This window comes from Haliaeetus leucocephalus, unplaced genomic scaffold (genome assembly GCF_000737465.1).
Source record: "Haliaeetus leucocephalus isolate CR32 unplaced genomic scaffold, Haliaeetus_leucocephalus-4.0 Scaffold741, whole genome shotgun sequence".
Taxonomy (NCBI): domain Eukaryota; kingdom Metazoa; phylum Chordata; class Aves; order Accipitriformes; family Accipitridae; genus Haliaeetus; species Haliaeetus leucocephalus.
This window is the reverse complement of record NW_010973177.1, coordinates 3,610,912-3,634,894: the sequence shown is the minus strand read 5'-3', so window position 1 is coordinate 3,634,894 and position 23,983 is coordinate 3,610,912.

Genomic DNA, 23,983 nt, shown 5'->3' with positions numbered 1-23,983 from the left:
CACTGCCGTATAGCCAGTCTGTTTGCACGGTCTACCTTGGCTTGAGGTACTCGGGTAGGCAAACACCACTATTTCAGATCAATGTTTCCTTGCTGAGTGGTGCTCACCTATCCCCAAATTCTCTTAGCCTTAGCAGACTAACCAGTATTGCTTGTTGGAGACTTGTGTCTTGTAATGCATGTTGTAAACAGAATTTGCACCCTGGAGTGAAAAAAAAAACAAAAGAAACCCAAACAAAAAAGAAACCCCAAACTAACAAACCACCCCACAACTTTGCCATGTTCTCTGCAAATGGACTTTATTTGCTTCCTCTTGCTCTCCTGGAGGATTATGTATTGTCTGCCTCCGATTGCTATCTCCTGGCAGGCCAGACAGGGTTTCCTTTTACTTGACTGCATTTAGAAACTGTAATTCTGCAAGGAAAGCTTGTGATCCGCAGCTGTCAGAAATGCCACTTGCTCCAAGTCCGAGTGCTCGGAGGCAGAGAAGCTGGGACGGGAAGGTGTGTGCGCACCACTGTGGCTATCTGTAGTCCTCTTCGGAGAAAGGTTAGGAGGGTATGAGTAAGACAAAACAGAGGGTGTTTGGCAGGGCTTTGATAGAAACTATATAGCTATATTCCCTTTCAGCCGTGTAGCATAACTGCTTGTTCTGTGGGACCAGCTATTGCTATAAGGCTGAGGGTGGGATGTTAATCTAAGTTGTGGGAGAAGAAATGTGAAGCCTGTGAACCGTTGAGGACCGCTCGTGGTGATCCAGGCTGACAAAACTGAAGCGGTGCTGTGCTATGGGTCTCTCCATTCCCCCTCTCTGTGCTTGCTGACTCCAGGTGCCTCCTGCAACACGTTACTGGGGCTGCGAGTTGGACCACAGTGAGTCGGTAGCGGCCCTGGTGGGACCCAAACACTCTGAATTGTGGTGTGACAGCCATCTGCATAGCGAAGGCTGTCCGGGGGACAGCCAGCACGTACAAGCGACGTGGTGTTCTTGCTCTGTGGGACAGGAGAGCTGTTAGGAAGGCTGGCAGGAGGTTCTGCACGCAAGCGATCCTCTGTTCCAGAAATGCTTCACCTGATGACCTCTCTGGTGCTGAGCCTCAGCCATGGTGCTTGAATAGTCTTAGAGGAGGAAGGATATGCAATTCTTTCTTATTCCAGTCTTGCCTCAAGAGCCACCTACCTCAGGACAACTTTCCTGTAGTCCCCTCACTGAGGGAGCAAGTGTGTGAGATCTTTGCCTTGGCCATCTTGCAACTGAAAGACAAAATCCCTGTTCTGTATAAAAGTACCTGTCTTGAGGTCACTCCAGGTAAACTTCCAGGCCTGTTTTTAAGTTTCCTTTGGGGACAGGAACTGTTGTTCTGTCTCATTCTGTGACATGACTCACTGGTGCTTTCAGCAGCAACAATGGCAGAAATAAGCAGCATCCCCTACAATGTGATTATTCTTAATTTGTGCAGGATAGAGAAGTCTGGAGCGGAGTTGTACTTTACCTGTGTGGATGCTGTCCTGAAGACAAAGTGCCTTTAATTTCTTGAGCAAAAAGATTGGCAGTCTTACATTAGTAAAATTTAAATTTGAATTGTAGAATAAATGAGGTTGGAAAGAAGGTCTGGAGGTCTCCAGTCCAATCCCTTGCTCCATGATCAGTGGCTTTTAATGCTAGGTCAGGTTTCTAAGAGCTCTGTCCAGTCAAGCTCTCCAAGGATCGGAGACTCTCCCACTGCCCTGAGATTCTGATCCAGTGCTTAAACACTGTCTTTAAGGAAGAAATAAAACCCCTCACAATATTATTGAGCTGGCATTTCCATTTTTAGAGCTAGTGTTTGTTACCGTGCACCTCTGAAGTCTGTCTTCTATCTTGCCTTGTGCTAGGTAGCTGTATGCAGTGATCAGATACCTCCTTAGCCATTTCTCCCAGCTGAACAGATCCCTTTCTCCCACTCCTCTCATACCCTGTATGCTCCAGTCCCTGACTGTTCTGGTATTTCTCTGCTGGTTTCGCTTCAATTTACTACTTGTGCTGGGGAGCCCAGGACTAGACACAGCATTCCTGATGTGGTCTCGCCCATGCAGAGCAGAGGGGGGGAATTGCCAGAAAGTTATAGAAGAGCTTCCATAGCCATGATACCTGGCAGACAGTGCCACGGCTGAAGATGCAAGGGAAGCCCACTGCTCCTTGTGGTCAGAACTAGCACGTTGTCAGAGAGAGGTTGTTTGAGATGCTGCCAAGTAGGAAATCTGAATTTGGCTCTGTGTTGACTTCTAATGACTGTTAGAGCTGCTTGTTTTAAGACAGTCATTAAAAGCCTCGCAGTACTGTACAAGGGGAGTGTAGCTTTGCTGGTTGGTTATCTCTTCAAAAGTTCCTCCTGCTCTAAGATAAGGCAGAACATAAAATAGCGTAAGATCAGACAAGTAAAAGCTTAAATCTTGCTATGAATCTACAAAGGAATGATAGTGATGCTACTTTGCCCTGATCTAGAGATAAGATCCATGGGCTCTTGGTTGTCTGAAAGGCAAGTGTGCCTCTACCGCAACCTGGTTTGTGTGTCTCTCAAAAGCAGATGTCCCACTGAGATACCCCTCATCCGTGATGAGCAAACCCACAGCTTTAGCTGTTTCTCTGGATCTTGCCACATCAAGAAAGTGCCTGATGGCATCCTCCAAGATACTTCAAGAATAACAATAACAACCCCACATCTCTGGTATCAGTATATTCTTTCAATAGTTTTAAATACTGGCATTTCCCCAAATAACTCGCTTCCTCCTCTGTTCCTTTAGGAGAGATGACGCACTTGCTTGAGAGGCAGGTGAAGTGATGCTCAGGCTCATTCTTGTCTTGCATTAAGGTGATAAACAAAAAGTTGAAGTCTACAGCAAACAGGCTGTAGCTTGGTATCAGCTCTCAGATTAGTCATAATTGAAAGGCGTGAAACTTTATGCACCAGCTGCTGCTTTAACACTAAAACAATTGGCTTCTCCAGGTGATTAGCCTGTTGACTTTTGAGTTGAAGGTTTTCACCTGCACAGACGGTGAGACCAGAGGACTCCTCGGGTGATTTCCTGGATTCCTTTGTATGTGGCCAGGCTTGTTAATGTGGTAACCCTGCCTTGTTTCTTAATCTGGTGGTAACTTTGGCATGACAGACACTTCTTTCAAGTACAAGTGTCTGTATCTGATGTCTCATTAGGATTTCAACAGTGTTATGCAAATGTTTGTTGTTGTCCTAACAAGATGTCTGAAGCCACGTCTGCCAAACTTTGCCTGTGCTCATTTTTCGTTAGCATACTTCTTGCTCCGATGGGAGCAGTTCAGGCATTGATACATTTGCTTGTATTCAGTGGTGGTTCAAAATGGGTCTGTCTGGGATGGCTGGTTTATTGCAAGCTGAGGAACATGCCCTAGGTCAGAACAGTTGGACAAGGCTGTATGTCTGCTGACGCTGTCCTCAGGACCATTTGTTGGTTTGTTTTTTGGGTTTTTTTTTTTACAAGCTAGATCGCCAAGTCATCTTGCTAAATCAGCAGCCAATGGTAAAAGGAGTGAGTGCTGGGATTTTCCTTTTTCTAGCATATGGAGTTTCTCCCAGTGTTTGTTTGTAACACTGTGACAGTCCCAAAACTTCCTTTTCCTGTCCCTTGCTGATGGTTTCAGCTGCAGTTTCCCTCTGCTCCTGGGGATGGGACAGAGCACTGCAGCTGGTCCCTGGGGCAGAACGGGTGGGAGATAGAAGTTCCCCCTTACCAACATGTCTGGGTCTGCTAGTGTGGCTGACCACATCTATTTGCAGTAAGGTCTTGGATTGGAGTCTGACATCTGAATAGTCAGAGCCTCCACACATCTACAGATACGTGCCTGTACACAGATATCTTTGTATGTCTGCTTGTGCAGAATGATCCTTGGACTACTCCTAGAGGCTGTTGGTTTATTAATCTCTGGATTCCTGTGTTCTTGCAGTTATAGCTTCCCTTTAAATTAGCCATTTTTCTCTTGAAAAGCAGGAACATTTTAGCTGTTCAGGCCCCATCAGCCCACTGGCATCCATTCCTCCCTGTCCCCCGACCCCCCAGATAAGGGAATTAAGAAGTGAATCTGTAATAACAAAACAGCACAGTGATGCCCTGTGCAGGAGAGATGAAATGGCTGCTTTGTGTGCTGGAGGCTTGTAGCTGACAGTTTGCTCAGCCTGGGGATGCCTTTTATTTCGAAATGAAATAAAAATAAATGTCAAAGTCTTTGCAAGCTGTTGTTGTGACTGAATGAGGTACTTCATCCTCAGAAATGTTCCCCTGGACTTGTGTGTGCCATGACCTGTCATAGTCCTTGAAGAATCAAACTTGATTGAGCCTCCAAGCACTGTCTGCATCCAGATCTTGTCACTATAAGATCTATTGTAGTCTCTGCGCTGGGTATTTGAAGTAGGCTAATAACTATGTAGGAGGTGCTCTTAGCTGTTTTTCCCCCTAATGGAAGCTAGGTTTTATGTAATGGTACCACATGTGTCCTACCTCCAACAACCAACTACAGCCAAACTTGACGGGTGATCTCAAAGCTTTTTACAAGACTAAAAGAAAAGGGGCACACAGAAAGCAATAACTAACTAGCATCCCTGTTAAAGGAGTTGCCTTGCTCTGTAGTGGATGCTGAGGAATCTACCTGGGATTTTGAATCTAGGGATAAATCTTAGTCACTGACTTGTTCTGCTTCTCAAGGAAACACTTGTTTATCTGGTGCTAGTATCAAATACTAGAGTCCTGTCCAACTTGGATTATATAGCCACTTCTAACTAGCCCCCCCCAGTCCCGTGAGGTAGGGGGGGTTGGAGGCTGCCCTCCGAGTGTTCAGAGCACTGCAGTCTCATTAGATAACGCTCGCTGGAGGGAGCGTGGTTGTATTAAACTTTTACTCTGACAAACTCCTCAATTCTGTCCGGTTGAACCTTTTTCCCTTGGCCGGCATCTTTCACGATGAATGATGGTACGTGACAGGATAGCAAAACTGGCTTGCAGTGTGGTATAGCTGTCATGAGATGAGCAGCAAGCTATGATGGGAGTGGGTGCAATCCACCCTCCCACCCCCAAAAAAAACCCCAAAACCCCAACCTTGTTCACTCTGGAGCATGTGCACAAAGCAGTTGTGCAATTGGGTTTAAGAATAGTGGCTTGCCAGAAAAACAAGCTATTTGGAAGAAGGATATTTTGGTGGGGATGCAGCCATGTTCCTGTTGCTTCAGGAAAACAGGGTACGTCCAGGTTATTTAAGACCTGAGAGCAGATGGGTGAGCCCAAGAGACTCTCCAGGCTTGAGAGGGCTTGCTGAAGTCTCCTGAAGCAAAGCCTTTGTGTGCACACAAGTACATGTAAAACCAGAAACAGCATGTGGCTGAGCTGAGATTTGAACCTTCCCTAATACTGGTGTCAACTAGTTCCTCAACTTGTTAGGGCAGTATCAATTTGTGTAAGAAAAAGTGGATGTGGATGAGGTTATTCTTAAGACTGAGATAACTTCCTACGATTAGGATGCTGAGATGGGTAGCAGTGCCCCTCTAAGAAACAAGAAAGTGAAGGAAGAGCTCTGCAGCTGTCTATCCTGCAAGACAAACGTGCCTTCAGGAGTTTACTGCACAAGCACAGAGAAAGTGATAGTGTCGTTTAGCTCATCTATTCATAAACCTCTGCGGTTCAAACTTGGTTAATGAGACTATGCTAAAACAAAATGCAGCTGGAGAGAAAGGACCTGGCACCTGCTGCTCAATCCCGTTCCAGTAAGGGAGAGGTGGTGATGAGCTGCAGTGACTCGTATCGGCATGAGAGGATGGATGTAGGATTGTTCCTCGTGTCAAGCCTGGAGCTATAGGATCTGGGCAGAGCAGCGCTTAAACTTGATCTCTGTGGTTGAAGTGGGAGAAGTGTGATGTACATTGGGAACTTCTGTTGGACTCCTGGAAGTTTAATTAGAAGGCTCTTAACACTGTAAAGAAAGAACTGATCCTTGAAGATGGGATTGGAATTTTTAAGGAAGAAGCTGGTGTAAGGCTTCAGGATCTCCTGAGGAAACATCTTGTGGAAAAAGCCTGTGGAGTGAGAGCAGTATCCGAGCTACTCCCAGTGACTGGAAAGCCAACAGATCATCATTTTAACTGGATCAGACATATTCTCTAGCTTGATATCATCAGGTTCAGAGGGTGTCCTTTTTACCTTTCTGCTAGTCTTGTTATTTCCTTTAAATTTACAAGGCAGGTTTTTAAAAGGGATTTGCTGTGTCCAGCAATTGTTACAAGGATGATCTTGCAGAACAAGTCAAAGTTGTTTGACGTATTTGGGTCTGAACTGAGACCACTAACAAGCACTTGGCTTGGCAGAGATTGAGAGAATGACTGTTCAACCTATCTTATACTAAAAGCACAGCTGTTTAAAGCACAGTAGGATTGTAGAATTGCTACTGAGGGCTCTGCCTATGTTGGGGATCCAAAAAACCTCATTTATGAAAGCAATCCCATTTTAAACAAGTTTTTTAGTCTCAGTAAATAGACACTAAGCGCTGTGAACTTGCAAATGGTGAAACTGAACTGCAAGGGGTAACATTTAAGGGTAGACTCCTGTTCTGGACAGGCTTCATTACCTTTCTGCAAGCCATTAATTCAATAAAGCAGTGTAACAGATCCATTTCTGCCTCATTTTCAGATGCTATCATATGCTCTTATTGTATCCTGAATAGGGTATGAAAAACTTTGGATGGAAAGCTGGCAAGGGCTAGAAAAACAAGATAAAATCATATAAAACTGACCTTGTGAACAGTGTGGCCTGGTGGAAGGGGAAGAAAGATGCTGGGGTCAGAACAGAGGTTAAATTTCATAATGTGTACCTCTACTTGCTTACGCTTCTAACATAAACCTCAAAACATGACAAAATTCTTCCTCTTCAGCTCAAAAGTGAGACTGAATAATCTGAGGAAACCCAGCCTCTACAGAAAGAGGTGGTATGTCACTCTTGGTCAGGGGTTGATTTTTCTGCTTTTAATATCTGGTGTGTCACTGATTAGAAGCAGGTATACTTGGCTTTCACCAACAAATGGTGAAATTCTCAAATACTGCAATTAAGCTTTTGCAGTTGCATTAGCAGAGTTTTGTTTTAAGCACAAAATATCATAGTTGGGTGTTACCAGACTTTGCTTGAAGCTTCTTTGAAGGAAGATGAGATCAGAGTTCTGACTTCTCATACCCTCTCTACCACACAAGTAATAGCAGACTGCTTTGAAACTTCTGCATATGTCATTGATAGAAGTTTAGGACTGGAGATGCATCCTTCATCTGTATGCACGAGATGTCAGTTGGCCAGGCACTTAACTGGGTACTTGTATTTATAACCTTTGCACCCTGCACGGCTGGCGTACAGCTGATTTCAGTCTTTTGGCACTGTGTAGACCCCCTCGTGAGAGCTGGAAGTCTCTGGAGCAATCCATATGGTGGTAGAAACATCTGTCATTGACTTCATGCGGGAAGATGTGACCATAGCTCATGCTTTTCCATCTCTGTTCCAAAACATAAAGGCAAACTGAATAATAATCAGATATAAGGTTATACAAATGTTGAATAAGGCTTAGCAAACACTACTGTTTCGAATCCGTTTCCTTTGAGCATAACGCCCAACGTTCAACTTCATGGCAAAGTGTTAAAAACGTGCAGGCCACAAAAGCAGTGGTCTAAAGCACAGAATAATGGAACTAATGCTGTATGTTTTATGGTTGAATAACTGAAGACTGACTTACAGTCTTTTACTCACAAAATAGGAAAAACTTGCAGAAGCTAATTCCTGCCTGCTACTGTGAAAGTGTTTCTCAGTGTGCCTCTGGTGTCACTGTTGTCCATCAGCAGGTTTGCATTTCCAGAGCTGCTGGGCAGACTCTGCTCCTTAAAACAACAGCCTCCAACAGCAAAGGGCTCTTCCAGTGGAGCAGCACTAGACATACAAAATATACTTTGGCCAACTGAGCCCTGCTGACCAGGAGGTGGGTGAAATGAGGATCCCCCCATGGTATACAAAGGCATGTTCTGTGGTGGAGCCAGTAGAGGATTTCTTGCCACCTCTGTCTTGACACTGTCCCTTGTCACAATTCTTTGGTCTTCCTGAGCTGTTACTCTGGCCTACTGGTTTCAAACCTGGGTTTTGAATCTCGTTCAGTCACTAATTCTCTTGGTATATCTCCTGCAGCTGCATATTTTCTCTTCTTTTTTTTTTTTTACTGGCTCCTATTCATTACCTCCTACTTGCCCCATACCTGCTTCCAATTTTACTCAGCAAAGCCAAAACCCTTGAGTCTTAAATTCTAAAGTCTAAGGGTTGTTGAGCATATGCAATTTAGTTGTTTTTTCTCCTCCCCTCAAAAGGCTTATAATTTGCCTAGATTTTCAGCAATGACAAAAATTAAATTTGACACAAAAAGCTATCCCCTGCTCATTAATTCCCAGTTCTAAATCATGGGTCCAAGGCTTTAAAAAAAAAAAGTCACCAGAAATTGAACAAAACAATGTGTTTATTCCCATGCTGCTTTCTGAGAAGCAGTTGAATTCACATATTCCAAAACAGCTCTGCCTGAGGCAGACCCAGCTAGCATGCAAACTCCTATCTTGAACAGCCAGGACTTGGTGAATTTATAAGAAACTGAAAACAGTACTGGGAAGGGTTAGGCAGCCTTAATAATATTGTCTAAAGATGTACTCTTGGAAGGAAGATTACCTCTTTAAAAAGTCTCCTAAAAAAAAAATCAAGTCCTGCTGAATTCCCATAAGAACATGAAGGATTTAATTCAGACTTGCCACGCTCTTGTGCAGACCTCCACAGACCCCACATCATTCCTGTTTAAATAGCCCAGTATTCTTGAATCTACCACAATAGCACAAAAGACAAATGGAAGCGATTGTGTGCTTGTGAGTCTATTTTCTTTAATGGATGCATTTCAGGGGTCATGGGCCATGTGGCCCTCCCTTAGATATACAATCAGACCCTGAAAGAACATTGTCTGCTGGAGAACTTCCTCTGACACACCACCCTGCTGAAACAGCATGACAACAGCCGTGTTTCATTTTTCAAAGAGCTGCATTCAGCCAACTTTGTAATTAGGACAATGAGGAGTACGTATCTCTAAAGCAGTGTGTCTTTTAATAGTTGATTTATTTTTAAGAATGGGTGTGATTCAACAACTTTTTAAAAACTTCATCTCCTACTGTCTGTATCTTAAGGAATAAGCCTGGTGTTGATCTAGTGATCCTTTAAATGGAAGGCTGGAGTTGGCCGACTTCACTGTTTTGAATGTATTTTTATCAATGTTAGACCAGTGTCTGGGTTCTCAAGACTTGCTCCTTGGCCTTTCCATTACCGGCAGTCTCCCAGTGTGTTCGTCTGACCTATTCAAACGAGCGCCTTGCAATGGAGATGTTTCCCGTGAGAGGTTAGTGGCGTTTTTCTGGTCTGACATGGGTGCGCGAGCTCTGTGATAACGTGTATGGCTTGGACAGCCCTGTTGCAAAGGGGCTGTGTTATCCCAGTTTTGGGGGCTGGGGGGGAGAAGAGATGATGCAGAGTGTTCAGGGGGGCTTTTGCTGCCTGGCTGCCCAGGTAGGGGGTTATGGTGTATGGCTTGGTGCTTCACACTGGGCTTTGGGAGAATGCTTTTGGAGTTTCTTTTCCATTGGTTTGGCCACCATTTGTGTAAGGGCTGCAGGGTGCTGGTAACTTCTGCAGTCCAAACTCCCCCCAGGCACACAGAGGATCCTTGTTATCCCTCAGCCTGGGTGGGAAAGAATGGAGAAACAGGGGTTGTGATGCTCAACTAGGGGCTCCTCTCCTGCCCTTGCTGCTTTTTTAACGCTGCCATCTATAGTACTTGAGTATGACGGACATCTGCCCAGATCCTCTTCTATGCTACAGCTTTCTACCCTCCTATTTCCTTACTAGGAGGTGCTGACATGCGAGTAATCCTTTTTCTACAACACCTTTAAACTCCTTTTCCCGGGCCTGAATTATGCTGTGTGATGCTGGCAAGCAAGGCATGGTGTTGCCAACCGGACTGGGCATTGGGTTTTGCAATAGGGAAGGTGAACTGCAGTGGGTGATCTGTGTCTGCTAAAATGGTATTGGGCCTTCTGTCAATTCAGCTGCTTCTCTTCCTATCAGAAGAACTGTCCCTCAATGCTCCCCGAAGCTTTGGCTCCTTGGTTAGGGTAGTCAGGCTATTGTTGTGTACAACTGCTACCTTTAAAGCTGAAGCCCTACATCTCCTCCTAAGTGCATCAGTGATCTTTTGCTTTCTCAGTACTTACCAAGCTTCTCCTGTTCTGAGCCTTAAAAGCAGTTGAGTGTTTAATATGCGACCTGGGATGAACATGGGTGCCAAACTTTGAGATGAACGAAGTTGACCACCAGCTTACCCCTTCCACTGCACTGACTGGTCACTTCAAATTCAAGCTGTGCTTGTTGATGGAAACTTAAATTGCTCTCGGCATCTTGGGTACACTGAGTATCTCCCTGATAAGCCCTTGAAGGGTCTTGCTTGTAATGACGTTCCTTGGTGCTTGGCGTGGGCGAACAGCACTGAACTTGCAACACAGCTCCATGGTAACAAGCAATGGGATTAACAAGAAAAATAGCCAGTTCTCCTGCTCGCTAGCTCTTATAAAATAGCCTTGCAGCTGGAGGAGCGCATGCCTGGATCAGGCGTGACCTGGGTTCAAACTGAAGTAGCCACTACCACCACTTTGTTGACCTACAACCCAAGTCTTGTTCTACTATGCTCTCGGGCTGGGATTACGTCTGCTCTGCAGGGCTTCTCTGGAGCCGCAATAAGTTCAGCAAGGGACCAAGAAAGAGCAGGCTGTGAGCACAGTGACAGGCTTCAACTTCTGCGCTTGAATTGAGGATTTCCCTTACAGACAGACAGATCTCTACCTGAAGGTGAACACCTCCAGGTGGGAAGAGACCAGATCTTGTCTCCTGCAGATGCCGTTCAGCTGACCAGACAGTGCAAGAGCTGTCTCTAGGTCTCAGACTTCAGAGGCTTTCTACTGACAGTGCACTCAAAATGTTAAGTTGCTTCAGCCTTTAACCCTCCCAAAGGAAAGGAGTCCTCATGCTCGTCTCTTACCGATTGCATATTGGAGTTGTACAAATATAGTCTAACAGAAAAACCAGTGGCGCCATGAGGCACAGCAACCTGTGAGTTTAGGTACTGAAATCTGAGCCTGGCTTTCTCCTGGGTTTGGGGTAAGCAGCGTAGGATCAGTTTGAGAGGGGTTTGGGTATTGGTTTCTGTCATTGCCAGGTGTTGAACTTGGGAATCCACATCACTCTGAAAGAGGCAACTCCTCTAACTACATGGTTACTGAGCAATGTTCTAATTCAAATTTCAGAGCATGCCCCGGACAGAAGTGCTTGGATGCTGGTGGCAAGGGAAACCAAGTCATTTGTCCCCTTGGTGGGCCTGACATGTAGGGAGTCAGTGTGGGACATCTGGCCACATCTGCATGTTGCGTGGTAGTTTGGGGAGGAGGAGAAGGTCAAGAGTAAGTACGGGCAAGGAAAGGACTATTTAAGTGTCCTACACAGAGGTGAAGGAATAATTCTGCACGTTGAATTTCTACTAGCAACAATAGAATTCAGTTGCTGATTTTTATTTAATAATTTTGTTCACGCAGAGTAGAGAAACAGTTAACCTGAATGGTGGTAACTGCTGATGAAGAACTAAATACTTGTTTCTGACAAGTTAAGGTTTTAGTTTGTTTGTTTCTGGCAATGAAGATCTCCTAGGCTGGCTGAAGAGCTATGACAAGCCATAGTACTGCTTCCCCACTGCATTTCCTTTAAATGTATGTATGACTCCCATCTCGATAATTAGGGGATGAAAACTGTACAGATAAGGTACCTCTGCTGGAAAGGCATTTGGAAAAGAGACCCTTGCCTTATGAGAAACTTAAATGAATTTCCCTGCTGAATTATCTCAGCTTTTCTGAAAATGGCTTTTCTGAGTACTTCATGATGGCACTTAAATAATACTTTATCTCAAAAGTACTGAGTGTGCACTAAATTCTACTGTAACTATGAGGAAGTAAAACTTCTGGCTATTGGCAGAAAATGAATGTGATGCTTCTGCATTTGAGTAATTTACTACCGAAAATAGTAAAAGATGGGGGTCTGTCAGACAGTTATGTAGCCCAAGTGTGACACAGATATCTAGTAAGGAGACCAATACAGACAGGCACAGGAAGGTTGAAATGATGAGCACTAATTCTCAGAGGCAGGTTTCTATTAACATGGCTATTTCTTGAGTAATTTTCAGCTGTAGCTCTTGTCTCAGACCCTTCTATGTGGATATATTAAATGGTACATGGTGTACCCGAGACTGAGAAATGTACTACAGGGAAGGGACGTATCCGCACTCTGGTGTGGATTCTTCCCCCAGCAGATGAGGGTTTATAACCAGAATTGCCAAAATAGAGACTAGCCGTGTGAGGATATTACCTGTTTTGCTCAAGTTACTTAAGAAAAGGTTTTTATTTATTTAAAAGCAAACCTCCTTTGGCAGAGGGGAAGAATAACTGGCATCCTCATCAGTTCACCAGCACTACTTGTTTGTGGGTGACAGCTCCTTTCTCCTGCAGGAAGGATAATATGGGTGGTGATTACACAACTTGATTTTGTTTTTAATTCATCAGCATGACTTTAACCTCTTTTTGTCAGCTGATACTGCTGTCTTGTTAGCTTGGTTTATCCCTTTCCAAAACCACTGCATTTTTCAGCTCCTCTAGCAAGCTGAAAACCAGACTCATCATTAATTCCTGTATTTTCGTGTTGATACTTAGACATCTCAAATGTACCTCGTTCTTGTTGCTGATTTCTGTGGAGGTACTATAGCACTGTAAGTCCTGCTTTTTCTCTAGCTGCTATTAGTTGAAAGTAGGAATTCGGCTCTTTTCATGCTGACAGATACATCAGTAAGCTGTCACTTCCCTGCAGAACTAAGAATCTGCCTCTGATGTGTGAAGCTAACTATCAACCTGAGCTCGGAACAGCTTAATCTTCATCTGTGGCACTCTCTTCATTACCAAATGCCCCAACTGTCCTGTTCAATGCTTTCAGAGTTTCCTGTGTGCCATGGGTCTCCTGTATCTTGCTCACTGTCTCTTTTGTCCACTCTGCTTCTACCTCCTAGAAGGTGGATTGCTTACTGATCTGGATGTGGGTTTTATTGTATGCAGGCATCTATTTATGGTGTTTCTCTCTTGCTATACATGTACCTCACCTGGGAGCCTGGTTAATTATGATGTCCCTGATGTAAGCCAGTTCCTTTAGGAGCTGGGATAGTGTTTGTCAGGAATGATACTTGACTCTGAAAACAAAGCAGCTGGAAGCTGAGCCTCTTAGGAAAGCCTAATTGCTTAGAAATAGCAGTAGGTTTGCTTTCACCTTCAAAAGGCAATAGGTGACAGCTCTGGTGCAAATTAATCAGAGTCTCTGCATAGAACATCAAGAAACCAAATGCCTTGATCCTGCAATGCCTTGACTAGCTGCTCTTAACTCTGCACTTGGTACCATGCGTGCCATTGATTCTGTGTATTTGAAGTCCAACAGAAGCTCTTTAGAGGATTGGGGTGTCTGCAATGTAAGTGTTTCCCTGTGAGGCAGAGGAAGTGGTGTCCCTTAGCAAAATGTGTTTGCAAAACTTCTGTTAGAGATCCTTGGGCTTGGTCTGGGAGATGGGTGACTTCATCGCTGGTCAAATTCCAGCTGAGTTCTACCTGCTGGCAAGCGGCGGGGGCTCTGGCAGAATACGGTTGTCATCCTATGCCATATGAACGGTTGGGTGGATCCTGATGCGTTGATGCTGGACTGTTGCCTTCTATCAAAAATGGTGGAAGCAGCGCAAAGACTCCTGGAGGAGAAGAGGTCTGTGTGTGTAACTCTGACCCTGACTCGAAGTTCACATGCAGATAAAAATTAACTGGAGCATATTCAGATGTCATGAATGTGCCATGGTCACTTGGTCTCTCCAGCTTTGCAGATGAGAGAATGTGAGAATGACATGTTTTTGGAGGAGTCATAAAGGATAGACTGCTTTGATATTTAAATATGCATCCGGGGAGGCGGGTAGTTGTGTGTCTTGGAGAAGAATGCAAGTTTATTTGCTTGCTTGGATGATTGCTTGACCACCACTTGTAGCGTGAAATATGAATTTGGAGAGCAACTAATAGAATGGCTCCAGTGACTGCAGGCAGATGTGGGGTGGGGTGTGCTGTCTCCGATGCCTATTTAATGAGCTCTGTTTTAAAGGTTGGATATAGAAATGCAACTATGCATGCACGTTCTCTGTAACCCTTACAAGGCCTTTGACTGTTGGATTCTTGCTTAATTGCAACTTTTGGTTATACTGAGCAGCTTTGTGTGAAAGAATTGAGGGGAACCTTGAAAACAGTGTCCTGGGAAGTCCCGGAGAGCAGCACTGCAAGCTTGGCCTTGCTTTTTGCTTCTGATCGGTTTTTGGAGGTTTTTGAAGCCTTAGTTGTTGCTTGAGCGTATAAAAGCAAAGAGTATTGCTTTTTACCTCCCTGGTGTGAGAAGGAGCAACCTTGTCCCTAGGGTGACAAGCCACCCAGCAACTCTTCACCCAGATTTACTTCCAAGATGAGATGACAGGGTCTGCTCCGCCTGACGTGGGGCTGGATGACCGCATGGAAGGGCAGCATGAAATACATCTGTAATACAAATTCAGGTAAAACATACTGTATACGTGCAGTTTTAGCTGCATCTAGAGTCCACCTAAGAGCCAATCTGGCACTGACAGCTTAAAAATGAACCTATGGTAGGATTTTTTGTATGCTGTCTTACTAGGAATAAATACAATCAGTCTTCTCTATCTAAGCGCTAGCAAAAGCAGAGCAGGAGATAAAGTTAACAGCCACCCTATTTTGCCTGAAAACCTCTTACAAAATAAATAGTGCTGCATGATAGACTGAACTATTTACAAGTCTACTTTCACTGCAGATAAGAGTGGATGGGAAGAAAAAAAACATCTTTAATACCATTAATATCTTTTTGACTTCTGCACAAACTGTAGACAATCCAGAGCACTCAGCTGCAGGTCCATGGATGCCCTGAATGTGAAAAGGTCAATAATGTCCACCAGCTAGTCTGTCTGCCCAAAACAAGCTCTGTGGTTGCTTGCAGGCCCTTCTGTAAGGGTATGTTTAGAAGTCTGAAGGTAAAACCATTCTGGCTGCGCTGGTCACTTGTATCTGGGGTAACAATGCTTCCAAAATTAGGAAGAAAGTCTGCTCATGAAGCTTACTTATTAGGGTACGGTGATGTTAGTAAGGTTTGTGTTAAACAACCACTACTGATGATCTTAAGAGTGTTTGAAACTGCCAGTGGAAAAGTATGAGGCAGTCGGTGTTTAAAACAACATTCTAATACCTGCTTATGTTGCCAGGCATTATCTTAATATAGAAATACTGGTATTATCTGAGCCCTTGAAATTAAATTTTACTTAAGACATTCCCCCTCCCCGCAAGGGTAAGGCTATATATCTATTACATAGCACTCAAAATAACTTCTCTTAGGTATCTGAAACTTCTCTTAGGTATCTGAAATTCCCTGTGGGTAGATGAGCCTTTGGCTGCAGCAAGAATCTGCTAACCCAAACCAACCTGATCCGCTTAAATCAGTTCTTCCCTCAATGTCACCAGCCATTTGGGGCTCTCCTTCTCTTGAGTAATATGCATGGTCCTCTGGTCCCTCATCTCCTGGGGAAGCTGAGGGAGAAGGGATCAGCACTGTGGCTTGTGCACCGTAGATGCTGTAATGCTGCAGACCAGGGGTGTTCCCTGTTTTCCTCTCCTCTGGCAGCGCTGGCGTGGCTTTGGGATGCTCTGTTCTGCCTGTGCGCACTCCTTGCCTGCAAAATGAGGGAGGATGACTGCATTAAGGAAGATTTTTTCTGTAACAGGGCATCTCCTTTGCAGAGTATAAGAGGGATGAATTGTCTGCAGTTGCGCATCTTGCATGAGCCTTCAGTTAACTAATGCACCCGGACGTGTTAGCCTAAAGAATTCCTTCCATCTTCTCTGGTGGTGGTGTTTTGCATTTCATCTCAAAGTTGATTCGGATTGAAACAACTCTTGGAAATTAAAGCTTCTTAAGCTTAAAGCACTGCAAAAGTCATGCTGGATTGCAAGATAGGTCTGTGTCTGCAAACCCCCCTGCCCCCCGACCCCCCTGAGAATTCTCCCATGTAATTTCTGCCTATTAAAAATCTAAAATTAACCCCTGGGATAACACCCCATGTTACAACAGGAGAAAAAAATTTATCTTTTTCTGAGGCACTGAGTGTTTAATCCCTACAGACTCTCTCCCTTGAGAGACAGCTTGGTAATTTATAGCAGATCTGAGAGTCTTTTGAACTTGAGCTCCAGCAACTCTTTTTGGCTAAATGTCCGGGTTCACATCTGACAAACTTTTAACTCGCAGTGTGTGAAAACAAATTCAGAACTTGGCCATCTGCAATCCAAAAGGGCAGGAGTTCAGGCCCACTTCAGAGGGTTTTTTGTCCAGCGATCCTGCTCATGGGTTTGATGGCCAAATCGTACTGCAAGCCTGTAGGCTAAGGTGGTGTTGTAGAGGCGGCATGAGAAGTGGCTGTGATAATGATGTGTGAGGTTGGCAAGGTTGCAAGGGCTAAATCATGTGTGTAATCTCACAGGAGGCTTTGCTATGAAACAACAGATGTCATAGCAAGGCCAAGAGCAACGCTAGCCAGAACTGAGCAGAGCAGACCATACGTACCTATTCTGGACTTCATTTTGCTGGCTTCCAAAAGCATGGCTGTTGCATGGTGGTTGGGGTTCCTCCTCATGTCGTCCCTGGCTCTTCTGGCTGTGCAAACGTGTCCCCAGAAAAGCCTCTGACACTCAAAGGCGCTCACGCTGAGAGATGTCAGCTCTCTAAAATGTTCTTTTTGGAAGAAAAGCAGAACTCTGCAATTACGTTCAGTCAAATTAAAGATGTGCAGGACAGGGATCCTATGGTGCAGGACAAAGCAGGACATGCTGTGCTGTGTATTCTGCTGGGGTTTCCTTTCTTGTTAAATGACTTAACAGAAGGAAGTCATAACCCACTCAGTGTTCCCTCTTTTGTCTGGAAGAGTTAACTTTGCAGCACAAAACCAATCTGGCACAGCAGAAAGACTGCTCTGAGTGCAACGTAGAAATCCATTTGCTAAATGGTGGCTTTCTCGGTGGTTTTGCAGAGTGCCTTTCTCTAAAGAAAAACTTTTATGCTACTGTGGGGGTCTTTCAGATGTAGCAAAGTCCATTTTGACAAATTTAAGATGTTGATAGCGTGTGACCTTGCTACAGACTGCATTAAAGTGCAGGTACATACTGAAATGGCCTCGGTCACCAGTTTGGCTTTGGCCACCCCCAGGAGCAAGGATCTGCACGCCAGGATGGAGTGGGCAGGGGGAGCTGGATGGGAAACACTTGTCACTAACAAAGTGAGGGAGCATTCCTACCTCTAGGAAAAAAACACTCTTGGGTTGTCCAAGAGCCTGGTTTTCCTGGGAGACCTTATCAAGAGGAAGATAACCAGACAGCTTATTTGTTTCCAGCTAGAGAAGTCAAACACCAGTGGAGGTGGATGAAGATCCATCTGGAGACAAGGCTATAACCAGGAGTCAAGAAAGGTTTTGGTAGCCCTGGTGTCCCTTGCTCTCGAAGAGATCAGGAGAAGCCCAAATGACTTTTCCAAGGTCAGCTAGTGCTGTGATGTTGGGCTAAAGACTGCAGAAAGTGGGGGAAATGTGGAGAGCAATTTTAAATGAAGATGAACTAGCTGCAGATGCTTTTCTAAAGGGTACTTGCATCTGTCTACACCTGGTTAGACCTCTTTGGATCTAAGAAACACTTGGAGATTGCCCGGACTGCTTTTATTTGGCTCCTTAAAGTGTGTTGCAGAGGTACATGCTTAAAAGCAGCAACAGCTATGTTTATTTTGTGTGCCTCTGGCATCCTCTGGACAGCCAAAAACCCAGAGAGAAGGCTTTGAAGGCCTGCTGCCTTCTCCCTTGCCTGCTACTTTAATATTTCTAAGAATTGAACACTAGGAATATTGTTACACTCAGAAGTGACACCCTTAATTGGGATCTGCCTAACAGACAAACTTGCTCAGTGATAAACCACAGTATTTATTGCACACAATTCTGAACTTCTTCATTTTTTTTATTATTATTTCCCTCTGCCATCTCCCTGATCCAGGAAGCTTAAAGCGAATGTGCAGTTCTCAGCTGTAGCTTTCTAGGGGGAAAAAAGGTCCTACCAGAGGCTATCCTGGTAGGGATAGCCTCTGCCCAAGCAACAGCCCCTCTGCAGGCAATAAAAGAACAGCGATGGGGGTGTCAGGCTTATCAGAGCAAGGAATGAGCCACGGAGCATTGAGAAGAGGAGGAAGGATCACCCAGATGCATGGCTGGGACTGGAGAGACCTAAATTTTGCTCCCGTTGCTCTATTCCCCTCTTGAACTTGGGCATGCAGCTTTATCTCTGCCTCAATCTCCTCCAAACCTTTTTTTTTTTTTTCTTTGAAGCGTGGGGGTAGGGGAAGCCCATGCAGGAGCTGGGGTACTTCCTCAGGAGATGCTGGAAGGATGAACCGCTTTTGGACGCTATTATCTGCTCCCGTGGCTTTGTTCCCGATGCCCGAGCGCAGCCCCCGGGGCTGTCCCTGGACGTGGGTAATTGTTACGATCCGAGACAAAATGCGGCGGTGTCTCCCGGCCGGGTTTTGCCAGCACAAACAGTTTTCCTGGCCAGCCGAGCCAGGAAGCTGCCGAGTGAGCGCTTCCCTTCGGAGATCCTTCCGGAGGCAGGGGGTCTTCCTGCGTGGGGACGCCAGCCTTTTCCCGGCTATATTTGGAGGATCCGCACGGCACAGCCTTGTGTAACTCTTGCTGCATCGGTCCATGACTCTTGGGCTGTTGTGGTGGAGAGTGGGGGGAAAAAAAAAAAATAAAATCCAAACCTGACCACTTCTGGGTTAGGCTGAAGCAGGAGGCAAGGTGGTAGAGTAGCCTGTGGCCGTGGTCTGCTTCCCCCTAGTAGAGGTGGTGATGGCAGGGCTGATAATTAGCACTGATTTTGGGATGGTGAGGCTGGAGGCAAGGCTAGCCGTAGGAAATTTGTTCGGCTTGTGTCTTTCTGCCTCCCCGTTGGGATGAGAGGGCCTGAGCAGGCTACGAAGCCGATGGCAAGAGCTTGTCCTAGTGTGAGTTGGCTCTTGTTGCTTTGACACTCACTACAGCGTGATGAAGATACATCTTGTTTTCTACTTTATCCGAGCAGTGAATGCCCCGTGGGTCAGACAGGGTGCTATGTGGTGGGATATGCAGATGGGGATGAGGTGTCCCTGCCCTGCAGAGCTGCAGGGTGGATGAAGGAGGAGAGGGAGGGCTCTGGGGTTACCCCAGATAGCTCCAGTGCTTGCTGGTCCTGTAACTTCATTCATGCTCCTACTGCAGGTATGCAGGCAGTGGCCCAAGTTGGCCGTGACCTGGGATTCCCAGCCCTCGCCAACTCTCAGGAGTTTGGGTTGGCCAGGAGCTGTTTATGAAGAGTACCTGGAACCCACCCCAAAATTGCTGGTCTTAAAACCATGGAGAGCTTCCAGCTCTGAGGAGCTACCTCCAAAGGATGCAGGTAGAAAAGGGTTCCTTGCACATTTTCCTGTGCCAATGAGCCATGTTCCAAGATTGTAATGGTGTTAAGGGGAGTTTTTGGCAGCCTTGGGGTCTCTTGGATATCAGGGGCTACCTGGTCATCTTAAACAGATGTGATGTCCCCAGGACTCCAGTACCCATCTCGCATCAGCACAATAGTCTGGCAAGGGGAATACCAGCCTGAGGGCACTCTGCTCAGAGCATACGAAAGTCCCTGCTGTAAAATGTAGGAATTGTACGGCCTGGGAAGACTTGTTGCTTCTCCTGTCCTGATCCACCCCCTAATTAATCAGCCTGTTCTCAGGGATGGTTGATGGGAAGTATGTCTGTGTATCTTTTCCTCTATTAAGGAAGCCTTTACCTGCAGGAAGCCTGCTTTAAAGCATCTCAGCTGCTTGCCCCAGAGCTCCCTGTTCTGTTCTTCTGTTCTTCTGGGCTGCTGTGCTTTGTGCCTTCAAAAAAACCAAAAAAACACACCTCTTCTGGATGGCTGAAATCACTGTGCCAATCGGCTCACTTAGGAGCGGAGGTGCTGTTGCTTCATCAAGCATCAAACTCTTGGAAATCTTTTGTGTTAGCAGCAAGTATTCTGTTAGGATAATAATTGTATGATTATTTAACTCCCAGCTTTGGTTCTGTGGTGCTTTCCTTTCCACTGTTAATTAACTCTATCTTCATTAAACTGTGCTCCAGTGTCATTGCTGGGGCATGATTTACAGAGGGAGGTGGACCATAAACTTGTGTTATAGAGCCAGATTTGCTTAACCTATCTGAAATAGTCTGTCAAAGTTGGATTCCTCCAGGCCACTGCTAATTCTGTTTGTGCTGCTGAAGATCTGAATGACTGTATGCTCCCCTTGCTTCTTTAAACCTGGCTTTGTTCCTGTAAAACGCAGTGCTCCCAAATGTAGAGGTGCCTGTTCTGCCCCTCCAGCAGCCCTAGACATCACTGGAGGGTCCGAAAGGCAATGGTGAGGGCCAAGGTCAAAAATAGCTTCTGTACAAGGCATAATGAAAAATTAAATTATCTCCAACCTGGTAGAGGTCACAAGGAAAGAAACGGAAAAGTGCAGCTAAAAGTGGGAAATGAAGGCATGTTATGCAGATTTTTTGCTTAAATACCTAGCAAAAGGAAACTGTCCTTGTGACAGCATGCTAAGCTGTGGAGCTCGAGCTCCCTGCTGCAGGATTTTGGAGATGCTGAAATGCAGATGACCTCAAAGAATGAGTGAGCCCTTCTGTGGAAGGGACATTGCTGCAGGCTATGAAGTGCAGAGACCCACCTCTAACTCTCAAAGTCCTTGGTCTCCAGACTTGCTGGCAGATGCCCCAGGAGGCCTCCCTATAGGCTGGGCTGGTGTTAAAGCTCTCTTCTAGGTATTTGCCAGTAGCTGTTATCCAACCCAGGATAGTAGGCTGGATGCAGATTTTGTTGATCAGTGGAAGGAGCTGTTTGTAAGCTCTTGAGATGCTCTTGCTTTCCACCATACCCATCATCAGCAATTCCCATTATGTTAAAAGGTAAGATACTGATAGCAAGAGTGCTCCAGGCCTTGGCTTTCTCTGCAGAACCAAAACCTTAATGGGATGTTTGCGTGGGAAGTGTGGCCAGAAACGCTTGCTCCGTGTGGATGTTGTAAGGAGATGGGCTGAGTCTTTAGCTGCCTACATCCTGCTCTCTTCCCCAGTTCTTTGTTTTTCATAGGACTTGCTAAACTCTTTCCTCATAGTTTCTATTGCTTGTTGATGATCATAACACTTCTTACAGAGGAAATGTACCAGGTGAACCTCTTAGTCTTTCAGAAAGTCAGATAACAGCCTTGAATCCAGCTAGGATGGCGTTCTCAGCACTTCAGTATGCTTTGTGGGATTGGGACACTGCTAGTTAGTGATTTCAACCTTTTTAATGAGTGAGGTTGAAAGCAGTCTGGTGACTCAACCCACGCCAGATCCAGGCAGTGATAAGTTTGATATAGACTGAAATCAACTGCAAGTTGTGCTAAACTGTTCTGAGCTGGAGCATGTACCTTGGGCAATAAGGAATAAGACTTTGATAAGGCTTTGAACATCTCTAGAGCTGTCAGATCTCATTTACCTTGCTTTGGGTACAACTTGAAACCTCATCTGGCTTTGGCATTGAGACAGAACCAGCCTGTCTCTGGTGAGGACACAAATTCCTTCTCCGGTCTGCTGCTGAGGGACAGACACCAGGGACGTGATGTCTAGGCAGGCTGCCTGGGGACAATTGCTTGTGGTGAAGATACACAAAGCTGGGTAGCAAACTCGGGTCAAATCTTCAGTGAGGATTTCTTGCTAAAACTAACAAGAGCACTTAATTTATCAGCGTGAACCAAGATGGAATATATTTATCCCAATCCGTTGGGCACTGAATGCCTATATCCCAAGGAGGTGAGAAAAGGCCCAGGGAGATCCTATAGCTCAACCACAACTGGCTCTCAGTACTTGGTAATCCCTGTAGCGTTGCTCCAGAGTACAGTAAAGTATTTTGACTGTGATAGTTCAGGTAGCAATCATCAAACTAGCCTGACTAAGCTAGAGGGGAGTCCTGGAGCACTTCTTGACAGAAGATGACCGGCAGTTAACAGCTGTGGTGTTCTCAGTGTATAGTCAATAAAACACTTGTAAGGGCATGTAAGCCCTGTATTCAAATGCACCATGGGTATCTGCTTTGTATCCTGAGGCTGAAAACAGAACTGTGCTAGAGCAGCAGCCTGCCGGAGTTGTTCCTTTCAAACGCTGCCTTGATTTGCTCCCCTCTGTTTTTGCCAGCTGACAGCAGCGTACAGCCTGTTAGTAGCTTACTCTGACAGTGAGAGAAAGATTTGAAGGAATAAAATTAGTGTCAACCATGACCTGGGTGGGGAGAGATGGACAACCATCTCGAAATAGCTGTATGGCCAAGGAGGTGAAGTAGATGAATGCAACTTCTTACCTAAACGTTCTTGCATTGTTTTAGGGAAGAGCGTTGCTAGCTCCATGTCCAACATCAGTGCTTGGCATGCTTGCGTATGAAGGCAAATATACTTGTAGGAATTTTTGACCAAGTATCTTTTGTGGATCAGCATATTTGGTACCTGGAAGGGGATGGAGGGTCAACCTCTTGCTGCTCTGCAGGAGGATTGCTCTGGGAAAGGCATCACTGGACCTCTCCTTCCCTAAAGCTTAGAACAGTGTGGAGTTACGGTAAATTGGAGTACTTAAGGACCTCCTCCACTTGGCAGTATCGTGCATTAGTTGGTTTAATAATGTCAACTCTGTGACCCCAATTCTAGCTACTTATCTGGTTCCCGGCAGGTCTCAAGTTCAAGATGTCAATGGTCAGAGACAAAATGCTCCAAGGCTGGCACTGTCTTGGGGAAAGAAAATGCTGTGAATAGAGGACTTGTTTCTAGCTCTGAACTAAAGTGTTCCCAAAACCTAACTGCTGTCTAGCTTACCAAGGTGTAAAAATATTCTCCTGTGGGAATAGCAATTGCAGGCCAGTCTGACAAGCTGACTCTAGCTGCCTCTCTTCATATCAGTCTGCTGGAGTTTCTTGGACACCAGAAGTTTTTGGAAGATTTAAGATGCATGTTTTTTCTCAGTTTTTTTTTTTCCATTGGAGAGGGAGCAAACCCCTTAGACTACTGAGAGTATTTGGCTTCATTTAGAAGCTAAGTGGTAGTTCTGTAGTGGGTGTTAAACCAGTGCAAGGGCATATTCCCTTTCTAAGTGAAATCTTAGTTCTGGTTGTTCTGGTGCTGAGAGATCAGAAATGACATTGAGGCTCCTTCTACAAGCCTGTCTTTGTGGATACTTCAAACCAGTTGAACTCTTGTGGACTTTGACCACCTAAAGAGAGAGAAAAAAAAAAAGGGAAGGACGTAATGTTGTGATGGAGTTGTGCTCATGACATGCTTTACTCTGTCTTTGGGTGTAATCACTTGCCATGTCCTAGGACTTCAGGACCTTCTTGCTCACTGGAAGGCTGGTAAAAGGGCAGGGTGTGTGGGAGCTTCCCAGAGAAGGAGATTACCATTAAGTTACTCTCAGCTTTAATTTTGGTCTCTTCTACCTACTTTCTCAGGATTCCTAGCCAGGAGCCAGTCTGTCTGCAAGAGGAAGCCATCTGAATGGATGATAGTGTGCCAGCACTTCTGTAGGTGGCTCTTTGAAGTCTACTTGTTATCTTCAGCTAGGACATCCCCCCCCCCCCCCAAAAACA